A 12,046-nucleotide genomic window follows, 5' to 3' on the forward strand; every position below is an offset into this window, starting at 1 on the left:
TGATGAGATTTTTTTTAAAAAGCCTCAAAAAATGTATACCGTATTTTTCGGAGTATAAATCGCTCCGGAGTATAAGTCGCACCCGCATAATAAAGAAGGGAAAAACATATATAAGTCGCACTGGAGTATAAGTCGCATTTTTGGGGGAAATTCATTTGATAAAATCCAACACCAAGAATAGACATTTGAAAGGCAATTTAAAATAAATAAAGAATAGTGAACAACAGGCTGAATAAGTGTACGTTATATGACGCATAAATAACCAACCGAGAAGGTGCCTGGTATGTTAACGTAACATATTATGGTAAGAGTCCTTCAAATAACTATAACGTATAGAACATGCTATATGTTTAGCAAACAATCTGTCACTCCTAATCGATAAATCCCATGAAATCTTCTTCCTCGATGTCGTTTCTAAACAACTCTGCCAACTCCAAAGGTATGCACCGCTTTCTCTTGTCGTTTTCTGCTGCATATTTCACAACGTCCAGCTTGTAGTTTCGGTGCCATTTTTGTTCAGGTCCTTTTTTTATTTTATAAATAAAATAAAATAAGATAAATAAATAGATAAAAAAAACATTTTCTTGGATAAAAAAGAAAGCAAAATAATATAAAAACAATTACATAAAAAATAGTGATTAATGATAATGTTAGTGGACCGGCGGCACATACAATAATGTGTGCTTCAGGGACTGTGTCCCTTGCAGACTGTGTTGTCTATGTTGTGGGAACCAGAATTTTGGTAGCATAAAGAAAAAAACCCTTTTTGTGTGAGTGGGTGTGGATGAGTGTGAATGGGGCAGGGAGGATTTTTTGGGGGGCGGGAGGTTGATGCACTAATTGAAAGTGTATATAAAAATAAATAAATAAAACAATCTGTCACTCCTAATCGCTAAATCCCATGAAATCTTATACGTCTAGTCTCTTACGTGAATAAGCTAAATAATATTATTTGATATTTTACAGTAATGTGTTAATAATTTCACACATAAGTCGCTCCTGAGTATAAGTCGCACTCCCAGCCAAACTATGAAAAAAACTGCGACTTATAGTCCAAAAAACACGGTACATGTATTTAAAAACAAATCTGTGCCATTATTAATTAATATTAACATATATTTAAGCTCAGTGACTTTGTGGTTAGAGTGTCCACCCTGAGATTGGTAGGTCTTGAGTAGAGATGTCCGATAATGGCTTTTTTGCCCATATCCGAAATTGTCCAACTCTTAATTACCGATTCCGAAATCAACCGATAACGATATAAACTTTCGTGAAATTAACCTATTATTGTGCCTAATTTTGTTGTGATGCCCCGCTGGATGCATTAAATAATGTAACAAGGGTTTCCAAAATAAATCAACTCAAGTCACGGGAAAAAAATGCCAACACGGCACTGCCATATTTATTATTGAAGTCACAAAGTGCATTATTTTTTTTTAACATGCTTCAAAACAGCAGCTTTGAATTTGGGACATGCTCTCCCTGAGAGAGCATGAGGAGGTTAAGGTAAACGGGGTTGAGGTTTAGGGGATAGCGGGGGTGTATATTGTAGCGTCCCGGAAGAGATAGTGCTGCAAAGGATTCTGGGTATTTTTTCTGTTGTGCTTATGTTGTGTTACGGTGCGGATGTTCTCCCGAAATGTGTTTGTCATTCTTGTTTGGTGTGGGTTCACAGTGTGGCGCATATTTGTAACAGTGTCAAAGTTGTTTTTACGGCCACCCTCAGTGTGACCTGTAGGGCTGTTGACCAAGTATGACTTGCATTCACTTGTGTGTTAAAAGCCGTAGATATTATGTTACTGGGCCAGCACGCCAAGGCAGTGCCTTTAAGGTTTATTGGTGCTCTGTACTTCTCCCTACGTCCGTGTACCACTCTGTACAGCGCGTTATAAAAGGTAATAAATGTAACTTTTTCAAACTGATACCGATAATTTCTGATGTTACATTTTAAAGCATTTATCGGCAGATAATATCGGCAGTCTGATGTTATCGGACATCTCTACTTGTCATCCAGTGATGTGGTTTATTTGCCATTATAGGGTTGATTATTTTTAATTTAGGGGAGCGGCTTCACACTGCTTATAGAGATGCATTGTTAACTGCTAACTTGTGAGTTTGCGAACTAAAAATAAGTACAGGGTCAGCTTGAGGGGATCGGCGTTTGGGAACAGCATTAAAAGGAATTACAGTAATGAACAATGGTGATCACGAACTTTTTCATGGCACATCCCTAGTTTTGATCTTTCATGTACAAAATGTATCAACGTCATCCTTCAATTGTCTTACTTCGTAATTTTGCAATTTTACAACGCAAACAAAACATGACAACCTTGCCGCGTCAAGGTGGATAAACATTCCTGTGTAAACAAGCAGGACGGAAAACACTGTAGTTGGTAAGTCTTGAATGGATTTTGCTCCTTGGTTCACGTCCGCTGCTAGAAAACTGTGTCCTTCGAGTGTGTAATTCGTCAAATCCTTCGGACCGCTGCTTTCAATCACAGACACCTCCTGAAACACACACACACATTCACATACGCAACCTGTTCATGACTGCGTGCTGCACTTTACACCTTCAGAGCAGAACGTTTCATGGCAGCGTGTCAATCAAAGGTCATCGATGACCTATGGCGATGTCGCTGTTGGGGATGGGGGGGTCAGTTCTTTACAGACAAGGATACTTTTCTTTTTTTTCTTTTTAGGGACCGGATGTCCCTTTGGGACGGAGGACCCTTTTGTATTTCTAAGGTTTTATTATTATTATACCGCCACCTATTTGAGCTGTAATTTGACCCCCTTAACATGCTTCAAAACTCACCAAATTTTACACACACATCAGGACTGGCAGAAATTGCCATCCAATGAAAAACCAAACCCCAAACTCAAAATTGCGCTGTAGCTCCCCCTAGGAATGTTGTAGGGACATAAAAAAAAACCTCTATGTAGGTCTGACTTAGACCTACATTTCATTAAATGACATCCTTCAGCAAATATCAACAGGAAGTTGGCAAACACCCCTTCAAAACAACCTAAAAAATTTAATTTTTGCCTCTTTGAGCTGTAATTTGACCACCTTAAAATGCTTCAAAACTCACCAAACTCAACACACACATCAGGACTGGTGAAAATTGCGATCTAATGAAAAAAACCAAACTCCAAAACTCAAAATTGCGCTCTAGAGTCCCCTAGGAATAAAACACTGACAAAACTGCTCTTGGGAAGAAAAGACAGACACAACTGCTTGTAACTTCCAGTAGGAATGTCGTAGAGGCATGAAACAAAAACCTCTATGTAGGTCTCATTTAGACCTGCATTTCATTAGTTGACATCCTTTAGCAAAAATCCACAGGAAGTTGGCAATTACCCCTTCAAAACAAAAGTTTTGTAAAAACCCTTTACCTTTTTTCAAACATTATCTCCTCTAAGCGCCTTTGCTGTGTCGGCTTCAAACCCGCACAGGAAAGAGATTAAACCCTTCTGTTTAAAAGTTGCGCAAAGAGTTTTTCTAACTGCTCCGGTTTTGATTTACAAGCCTTCAAAGAACCGCTGTGCTGATGCTGCTGCGCTGCTACCGTCTCAAGATGGCCGCTTAAAAGCAGGAAGCACCAGCGTGGCCACACAATGCAGAGAAGGTAGGTACTGTGTGAGTAAAGATATGTTGACTGGGTGAAAGAAGGAGGCACCAGTTTGACTCCAGGATACAGAGAAGGTAGGTAATGTGCAGGTAAAGATATGTTGTCTGGGTGATGGCAGGAAGCACCAGCATGATTGGGTGAAAGAAAGAAGCACCAGTGTGACCCCAGGATGCAGGGAAGGTAGGTAATGTGCAGGTAAAGATATGTTGAATGGGTAAAGGCAGGAAACACCAGCAAAAGTCAGTCCTGTCCATCGCTGCTTGCAGCTTTAATTTATTTTTTATTTTTTGTCCTGTCAAGCTTCTTAGGCAAATCATATAGTTGATGTAGATGCCCATATCGGCTGTTCGGATTTACTTTACAAAAGAGAAGTGTAGGATACTTCTCTTGTTGCCTTATTTGTATTTGACTTTATTAAAATGTATTTATATTATCATTTGGTGCAGCCGGGCCGGAGCAGGATGTGATAGAAAGAGAAAAAAAGGTAGACAGAGGGGGAAATTGTAAGGACAAGAGGGGGATTAGACAGAAAGACAAAAACAACAACAGCAAACACAACAATAGAGCAACATCAGCAAATATCCATCCATCCATTTTCTACCGCTTTTTCCCTTTCGGGGTCACGGGGAGCGCTGGCGCCTATCTCAGCTACAATCGGGCGGAAGGCGGGGTACACCCTGGACAAGTCGCCACCTCATCGCAGACATCAGCAAATAGGATATGTTCAAATATGATGGTAAAAGTGATAGCAAAGAAGCAGTTAGTGAAATAAATAATAATACGGAAATGACAATGAGCATTATTACACTAAAAATGGAGCAAAACAAATACCAATAGAAATAGCGCTATTGATAATGAGCAGTACCAATAATTTACCTTTATCATCAACAATACAATTGTTCAAATGCAACAATACATAAACGTAAGGATAACTAGAGATACAAAATAATGCAGAAAAATGGAGGGGAAGAAAGACAAGCAACATATATTAACTTTGTAGATTGTTATAGTAACAATAGGTTCAGCTTTGTCAGTGTGCCATGTGTTACCCAGTGTCCTCTAGGGCAACAACGTCAATATATGCAGGGTTTCCCGAAGCGCTTTGTTGTTAAGGCGGCTGCCTTAACAAGAAAGAGCCACCACCTAAACAAAAGTCTTAAAAAAAAATATATATATGTTGATTGGCGACACTAAATTGGCCCTAGTGTGTGAATGTGAGTGTGAATGTTGTCTGTCTATCTGTGTTGGCCCTGCGATGAGGTGGCGACTTGTCCAGGGTGTACCCCGCCTTCTGCCCGATTGTAGCTGAGATAGGCGCCAGCGCCCCCCGCGACCCCGAAAGGGAATAAGCGGTAGAAAATGGATGGATGGATATATATATATATATATATACATATATATATATATATATATATATATATATATATATTTTTTTTTTTGTCCTGTAAAGTATGCATGATGATTTGAGCATGTGGCCCCACTTTCAACTCTTTTTTTCCAAACGCTTATTGCAAACGCTTACTTACAGTAAGTCATTAATTTGACTTAGTCATTATTTTGTCTGAGTAAGTCAATATTAACTAAGTCAAAATAATGACATACTTAGTATCTCAGGTAACTAGGACTTTTTTGTGTTTTTACTTTACGGAAAAAATATCGAGATATATATCGTATATTGCCATTCAGCATACGGAGCGGGGAAAACACAACCAAAAATCAAAAATTGTAGGCTTATTCATGTGACGAAGCCGGCCTACTTCACCACAGTCTGTAGTCTGGACGACGCCCCCTTATCCCTGGAGGCACACACCTTAACTTACTTATCTACAACTTAGGGGGACGAGTTAAAAACGATTCAATTTAAAAAACTGTTAAAAAAAGAATTGCTGAAGAAGTACCAGGATGAGAGACAGTGATGCCCTCAGCACAGAGCGATGGGAGAGAAGTGTATGGTCAGAGAGTGTTTGGGTCTGTGTGTGTGTGTGTGTGTGTGTGTGTTTTGTCTCGTCTTGTCTTGTCCCATACTAACAGTGGTACTATTATGTTGTTAGTGTACAGGAGTTTTTCTTGTTTTTGTTTGAATTTGGAATGAGTGAGAGGGGTTGGGATATTATAAGCATCTGCTTCATCCAACCCCTTTTCAAGCCTTGCATAAATGTCTCCCAAAAAAAAAAAGTATTGTACTATGCAGGTTTGAACTAAATACTTCAATTCAATTTAAAAAAATCACTGCATTCTCCTGCATATTTTATTAAAACTGTCTAGACGTTGAGGATCAGTGGGTCGGACTGAGGAGACAGGCGGCTGTTGCCATGGAAACCTTAAATCACCATCTTCTGTGTTGTTTCTCATACCCGCTGTAATTTAAGGGTATTTTGCCCAATTTGTCCACATTTTTTGTTACATATATTTCGGGAACTTTTGTGCACATCAAGCAAAACATGATTGCGGGGGTACAGGCTGGAGGGACATAGCAACTGAATCCCCATAAGTGGCTTGTCTAAGAATGACCAAAAATGATATCCGTATTACATGTCTACCAGCATGTCTTCTAAAGCATTTTGATATGGGGCGCCATAAATATAATTTACACCTCCAGCTCTGTGTGAGTCCTGTATGACAGTGGTCCCCAACCTTTTTTTTTCACAACAGACCGGTTTTATGTAGGCATTATTTTTCACTTGTGCCAGATAAATACAGCAAAAATAAGGGCATGAAAAATACAACTCACAATAACATTAAATTAGTGGGAGCTCTGGACTTGTTTCTTTGCAATGAGATGCAGATGGAAATCAGCCTTTGGCTACAATCTGTCACATTTATATTTTAAAAGCTCATTAATGTGCATCGCATCATGTCACAAAGTTATAACAAATGGCAACTCATTATAAGGAAATGTAATATACAACTTATTGGCGTGTCAACTGGGACAGACCAAAGTTAAATCGGAGAAAAAGCAGTCGTTTATAAATTATTTTATAAACCGCTACCGGTCCCCGGACCGGTGGTTGGGGACCACTGCTGTATGTGACTACTTTATCTTTTTAAAGGGGAACTGCACTTTTTTGGAATTATGCCTATTATTCACTATCATTATGTGAAAGGACATGGCAACGGATGTGATAATAATTTTAATAAAGTATTGTAACTTGTAAATAAACTAGAGATGTCCAATAAATGCTTTAAAATCTGACATTGGAAATTATTTTTAAAACGCCGCTGTACGGAATGGTACATGGATGTAGGGAAAAGTACAGACTGCCAATAAACCTTAAAGGCACCGCCTTTGCCTACCGGCCCAGTCACATAATATCTATGGATTTTCGCACACACAAGTGAATGCAACGCATACTTGGTCAACAGCCATATAGGTCACACTCAGGGTGGCCGTATAAACAACTTTAACACTGTTACAAATATGTGTGAACCCGCACTAAACAAGGATGAGAAACACATTTCAGGAGAACAGCCGCACCGTAACACAACATAAACACAACAGAACAAATACCCAGAATCCCTTGCAGCACTATCGCTTCCGGGACGCTACAATATACACCCCCTTGCTACTCAATGTATTAATTATGTTACAGTATTCTGCATCCTACCCAAAGTTGAAAGGAGCTTTAGTGCATGAGAGGGATTTCAAAGCTCTGTTACCACCAGTATCAAGATTGTCTGATTAGATGTGCGCAGCGAATGTTGTTCATTAATTAACATTTTTTATATACAGTATAAAGAGAAGAAGTACATGCTGGATTGTACTCTGTATTTCACATCACATAACTCTTAGAATTTTTTAATTAATGATAAATGCGGGCGTCCATGCATGCACGTTGTTGGCTAATAATGTGTGTTATATAAAGTGAATCCTTTCTTTGTGGCCCTGTTGTGTATTTTAGCCTGTAGAAGCTGATAGGTCTCTTTTTCCGTGTAGCAGTTCTGTTTAGTTACTCCTGACAATTTTACCTTGTCAGTTGTACAAACCCCATTTCCATATGAATTGGGAAATTGTGTTAGACGTAAATATAAACGGAATACTATTATTTGCAAAAAAAATTTCAACCCATATTCAGTTGAATATGCTACAAAGACAACATATTTGATGTTCAAACTGATAAACATTTTTTTTTTGTAAATAATCATTAACTTTAGAATTTGATGCCAGCAACACGTGGTAAAGAAGTTGGGAAAGGTGGCAATAAATACTGATAAAGTTGAGGAATGCTCATCAAACACTTATATGGAACATCCCACAGGTGTGCAGGCTAATTGGGGACAGTTGGGTGCCATGATTGGGTATAAAAGCAGCTTCCATGAAATGTTAAGTAATTCACAAGAAAGGATGGGGTGAAGGTCACCACTTTGTAAGCAAATTGTCGAATAGTTTTAGAACAACATTTCTCAACGAGCTATTGCAAGGAATTTAGGGATTTTACCATCTACAGTCCGTAAAATCATCAAAAAGTTCAGAGAATCTGGAGAAATCACTGCACGTAAGCGATGATATTACAGACCTTTGATCTCTCAGGCGGTACTGCATCAAAAACCGACATTAGTGTGTGAAGGATATCACCACATGGGCTCAGGAACACTTCATAAAACCCCTGTTAGTAACTACAGTTGGTCGCTACATCTGTAAAAGCAAGTTAAAACTCTGCTATGCAAAGCCAAACCCATTTATCAACAATATCCTGACATGCCGCCGGCTTGACTGGGCCCGAGCTCACCTAAGATGGACTGATGCAAAGTGGAAAGGTGTTCTGTGGTCTGATGAGTCCACATTTCAAATTATATTTGGAAACAGAGGATGTGGTGTCCTCCAGAACAAAAAGCAAAATAACCATTCGGATTGTTATAGGCGCAAAGTTCAAAAGCCAGCCTCTGTGATGGTATGGGGGTGTATTAGTGCCCAAAGCATGGGTAACTTACACATCTGTGAAGGCACCATCATGCTGAAAGGTCCATATAGTATTTGGAGCAACATATGTTGTCATCCAAGCAACGTTATCATGGACACCCCTGCTTATTTCAGCAAGACAAGTGTTACAACAGCGTGGCTTCGTTAAAAAAAGCGTGCGGGTACTTTCCTGACCCGCCTGCAGTCCAGACCTGTCTCCCATTGAAAATGTGTGGCGCTTTATGAAGCGTAAAATACGACAGCGGTGACCCCGGACTGTTGATCGACTGAAGCGCTACATAAAACAAAAATGGGAAAGAATTCCCCTTTCAAAGCTTCAACAATTAGTTTTCTCAGATCCCAAACGTCTATTGAGTGTTGTTAAAAGAAAAGGTAATGTAACACAGTGGTGAACATGTCCTTTCCCAACTACTTTGGCACGTGTTGCAGCCATGAAATTGTAAGTTAATTATTATTGGCAAAAAAAAAATAGAGTATGAGTTTGAACATCAAATATCTTGTCTTTGTAGTGCATTCAATTGAATATGGGTTGAAAAGGATTTGTAAATCATTGTATTCTGTTTGTATTTACATCTAACACAATTTCACAACTCATATGGAAACAGGGTTTGTAGTATTCCAGGCTGTGTAAGGAAATCCTGTAAAAACTGACAGCGGTATGACGTTTAATTTCAACTATTACAACATATATTTACCATAAATTGATTAACGTGGACCTCAACTTAAACAAGTTGAAAAATTTCTTCGGGTGTTACCATTTAGTGGTCAATTGTACGGAATATGTACTGTTCAATCTACTAATAAAAGTTTCAATCAATCAATCAATCAAAAACAATTTCATTATTCATGCCAGGTTTCAATACAGCTTCAAATCATCAACATTCAAACTACTTTTACCATTCATTCTACATTCTACTAGGATTTCAATTCAGCGTCAGCTCTTCAACATTAAAACCATTTCAAAACCATTCTGTTAAATAACAAATAACATTGGTATTCTTGTTTATATGGCAATTTAAGTTTTACCCACTAATTTAAATATGTTTCCATATATTAGCCAAACTGGACAATTAGCCTAATATGTACGTTGTGAATTAGTTATTTACACAGAAATTGTTTTGTCAAATGTTTATTTACCTACCTAAATTGTTTCCAAATGGTGCCTGTAACACTGCAGTAAAACGGCTGATCAAAAAAAAAACAGAAACAATTGTCATGGGCCCACTCGCTGCGGAAGCTAGCTCTCCAATCAGCTAAACAAACTCAACATTGGTGATGTTTTGGTGAAAGTGAAACAATACAAAAAGAAATGCCTTTGTAAGTTAATATTACTAACACAGACACGTGTTCTCATATTAGCTTTATATGCATGAAAACACTCCTACAGACATCACAAATGGGATGGTTTTATAAGTATGAATAGTTTTAGTTGTATTGTAAAACTTAAAAACGTTCCTTGAAGTGATGAATGAAGAACCCGTATGAGTAGAAATCCTATAAAAATGGAATTGTACTTCCGGTTCAAAGCATTATACAGAAACAAATACTGTGGACGTTCACTCTGCAGCACCTGCAGTGAGTGAAGTTGTCCAAAAGATGGCGCCATAGCGCAAACAGCACACCTGTTCAGTGTCTCTGCCTGTGTTTAATAAAAAAACATTTTTTAAACACAAAACATTGTGGCAGTTGGTGATAAAAAATCCATAAATTAGCCGCACCGTTTTAAAATCCGCGGGGTTCAAAGCATACGAAAAAAGTAGTGGCTTACAGTCCGTAATTTACGGTAAATCAATTTCTTTGAAAATTGTTAACTTTGACAAAAATGCAACCAAGTAAATCTCCTACACAAAATGATTTGGTTAAGAAAATGTTGCTTCGGTTGCAGAAAATCTTTGAAATTAAAGTTGTTTATTTCCTGCACTGTGTGACATGACATCATGTGCAAAAAAGATTGTTTTAAACAATAATCTGAAATATGGAAAAAATACTCTGCAGTGTCAACGTAGCCTTGATTGACTGCGGCTCCTCCATACTTAGTAGCAGTTGTATCTTTTCATTGCAAGGTGGCATCAAAGACCTGTTTTATATCACAATTCCGGGCCCACAGTGCGGGTGGGAAGCATGTGTGTGGCTCCAAGTTATGTTATGCTAGCTGAGCGACCTGCCACATTACTCACCATCTACATGAATCCATGTTCTGTTCGTGTGTTTTTCCTTTAACAAATTCCACAAATTTATTGGCAAATGTTGTTTTTTAATGGAGTCTATGGAGCCTCTGTGTTCTTGAAAAGTACTGCAGAGTAGGTGGTATTTGGGCGTGTGGTAAATGTAGTTGGTAGGTATGTTTTTATATTTTCATTGGGTTAGCAGGTGAGAGCCCAACCCCATAAATGGTTGGCACACCGCTGTTCTGGTTTACAAATTGCTTACATTTTCTGTTTATTGTTCAGCACGGTGGAACAAGGGTTTGTGCATGTGCCTGACAATACAAAGGTCCTGGGTTTGCATGTTCTCCCCGTTTAATGTGTGGGTTCTCTCCGGGTACTCCGGCTTCTTCCCACCTCCAAAGACATGCACCTGGGGATAGGTTGATTGGCATCATTAAATTGGCCCTAGTGTGTGAATGGGAGTGTGAATGTTGTCTGTCTATCTGTGTGATGAGGTGGCGAGTTGTCCAGGGTGTACCCCTGATGTTAAACCACTGGCGATGTAAATTGACCCCTTCTTTGCACTGTGTAGAGCTAGAGTGCGCCAAAGTTGGCCTTAGGCTAAATGCCAAGAAAACCTACAACGTTCCACCATAACATCAACCTCTGATAACAGCAGGAGGCACTTGGCTGAAATAAGTTGAGGACTTCAAATACCTGGGCGCACGGGTCAACTCAACTGAGCAAGATCTAAAAGTGAGGAAGGCATATGCATGGAGCACCCTGACCGGCATGACCAGTGTATGGAACTACAACCTCCCCCGCCAAATCAAACTCAGCTTCTTCTACGTGACAGTTGAGTCCGTTCTCGTCTATGGCTGCGAATGCTGGACCCTGAAGCCAACCCTGGAGAAGTCTCTGGATGGGTGCTACACCAGGATGCTGCGTGCAGTGCTTAACATCAACAAGAGTGCGCACGTAACCAACAGAATCTTCGACAAGGGAATACCAAGGGTGAGCGAGATTGCTGTAAGGAGAATGAGACTAGCAGGACACTGCCAAAAGCATCAGGAGCTGCCAGCCAGCAAATTGGTGCTGTGGGAACCAACACATGGGCATTGGTCAAGAGGATGTCCCACACTAACATATGTGGACATACTCAAGAAGGATGCAGGAGTTTAGAGTACCAAGGAACTGGCCAAATGTATGGAGAATCGGGATGACTGGAAGCAACGATGGAAAGCTCGTCTGAGGACGACCTAGAGCTGGGGTCTCAAACTCAATTTACTTGGGGCCACTGGATGCAGAAACTGGGTGAGGCTGGGCCGCAAGAAAATATAAAAAAAAAA

General features: G+C 39.4%; 1 protein-coding gene across 2 annotated transcripts in view; it reads left to right on the top strand.

Annotated features, from left to right (window-relative positions):
• The window catches only part of bmpr1ba (bone morphogenetic protein receptor, type IBa), a 147,270-nt gene that overhangs the window by 507 nt on the left and 134,717 nt on the right, over window positions 1-12,046 (top strand). The gene's annotated exons all lie outside the window — the stretch shown is intronic.

Source organism: Nerophis ophidion, linkage group LG01, assembly GCF_033978795.1.
Source record: "Nerophis ophidion isolate RoL-2023_Sa linkage group LG01, RoL_Noph_v1.0, whole genome shotgun sequence".
Lineage (NCBI taxonomy): Eukaryota > Metazoa > Chordata > Actinopteri > Syngnathiformes > Syngnathidae > Nerophis > Nerophis ophidion.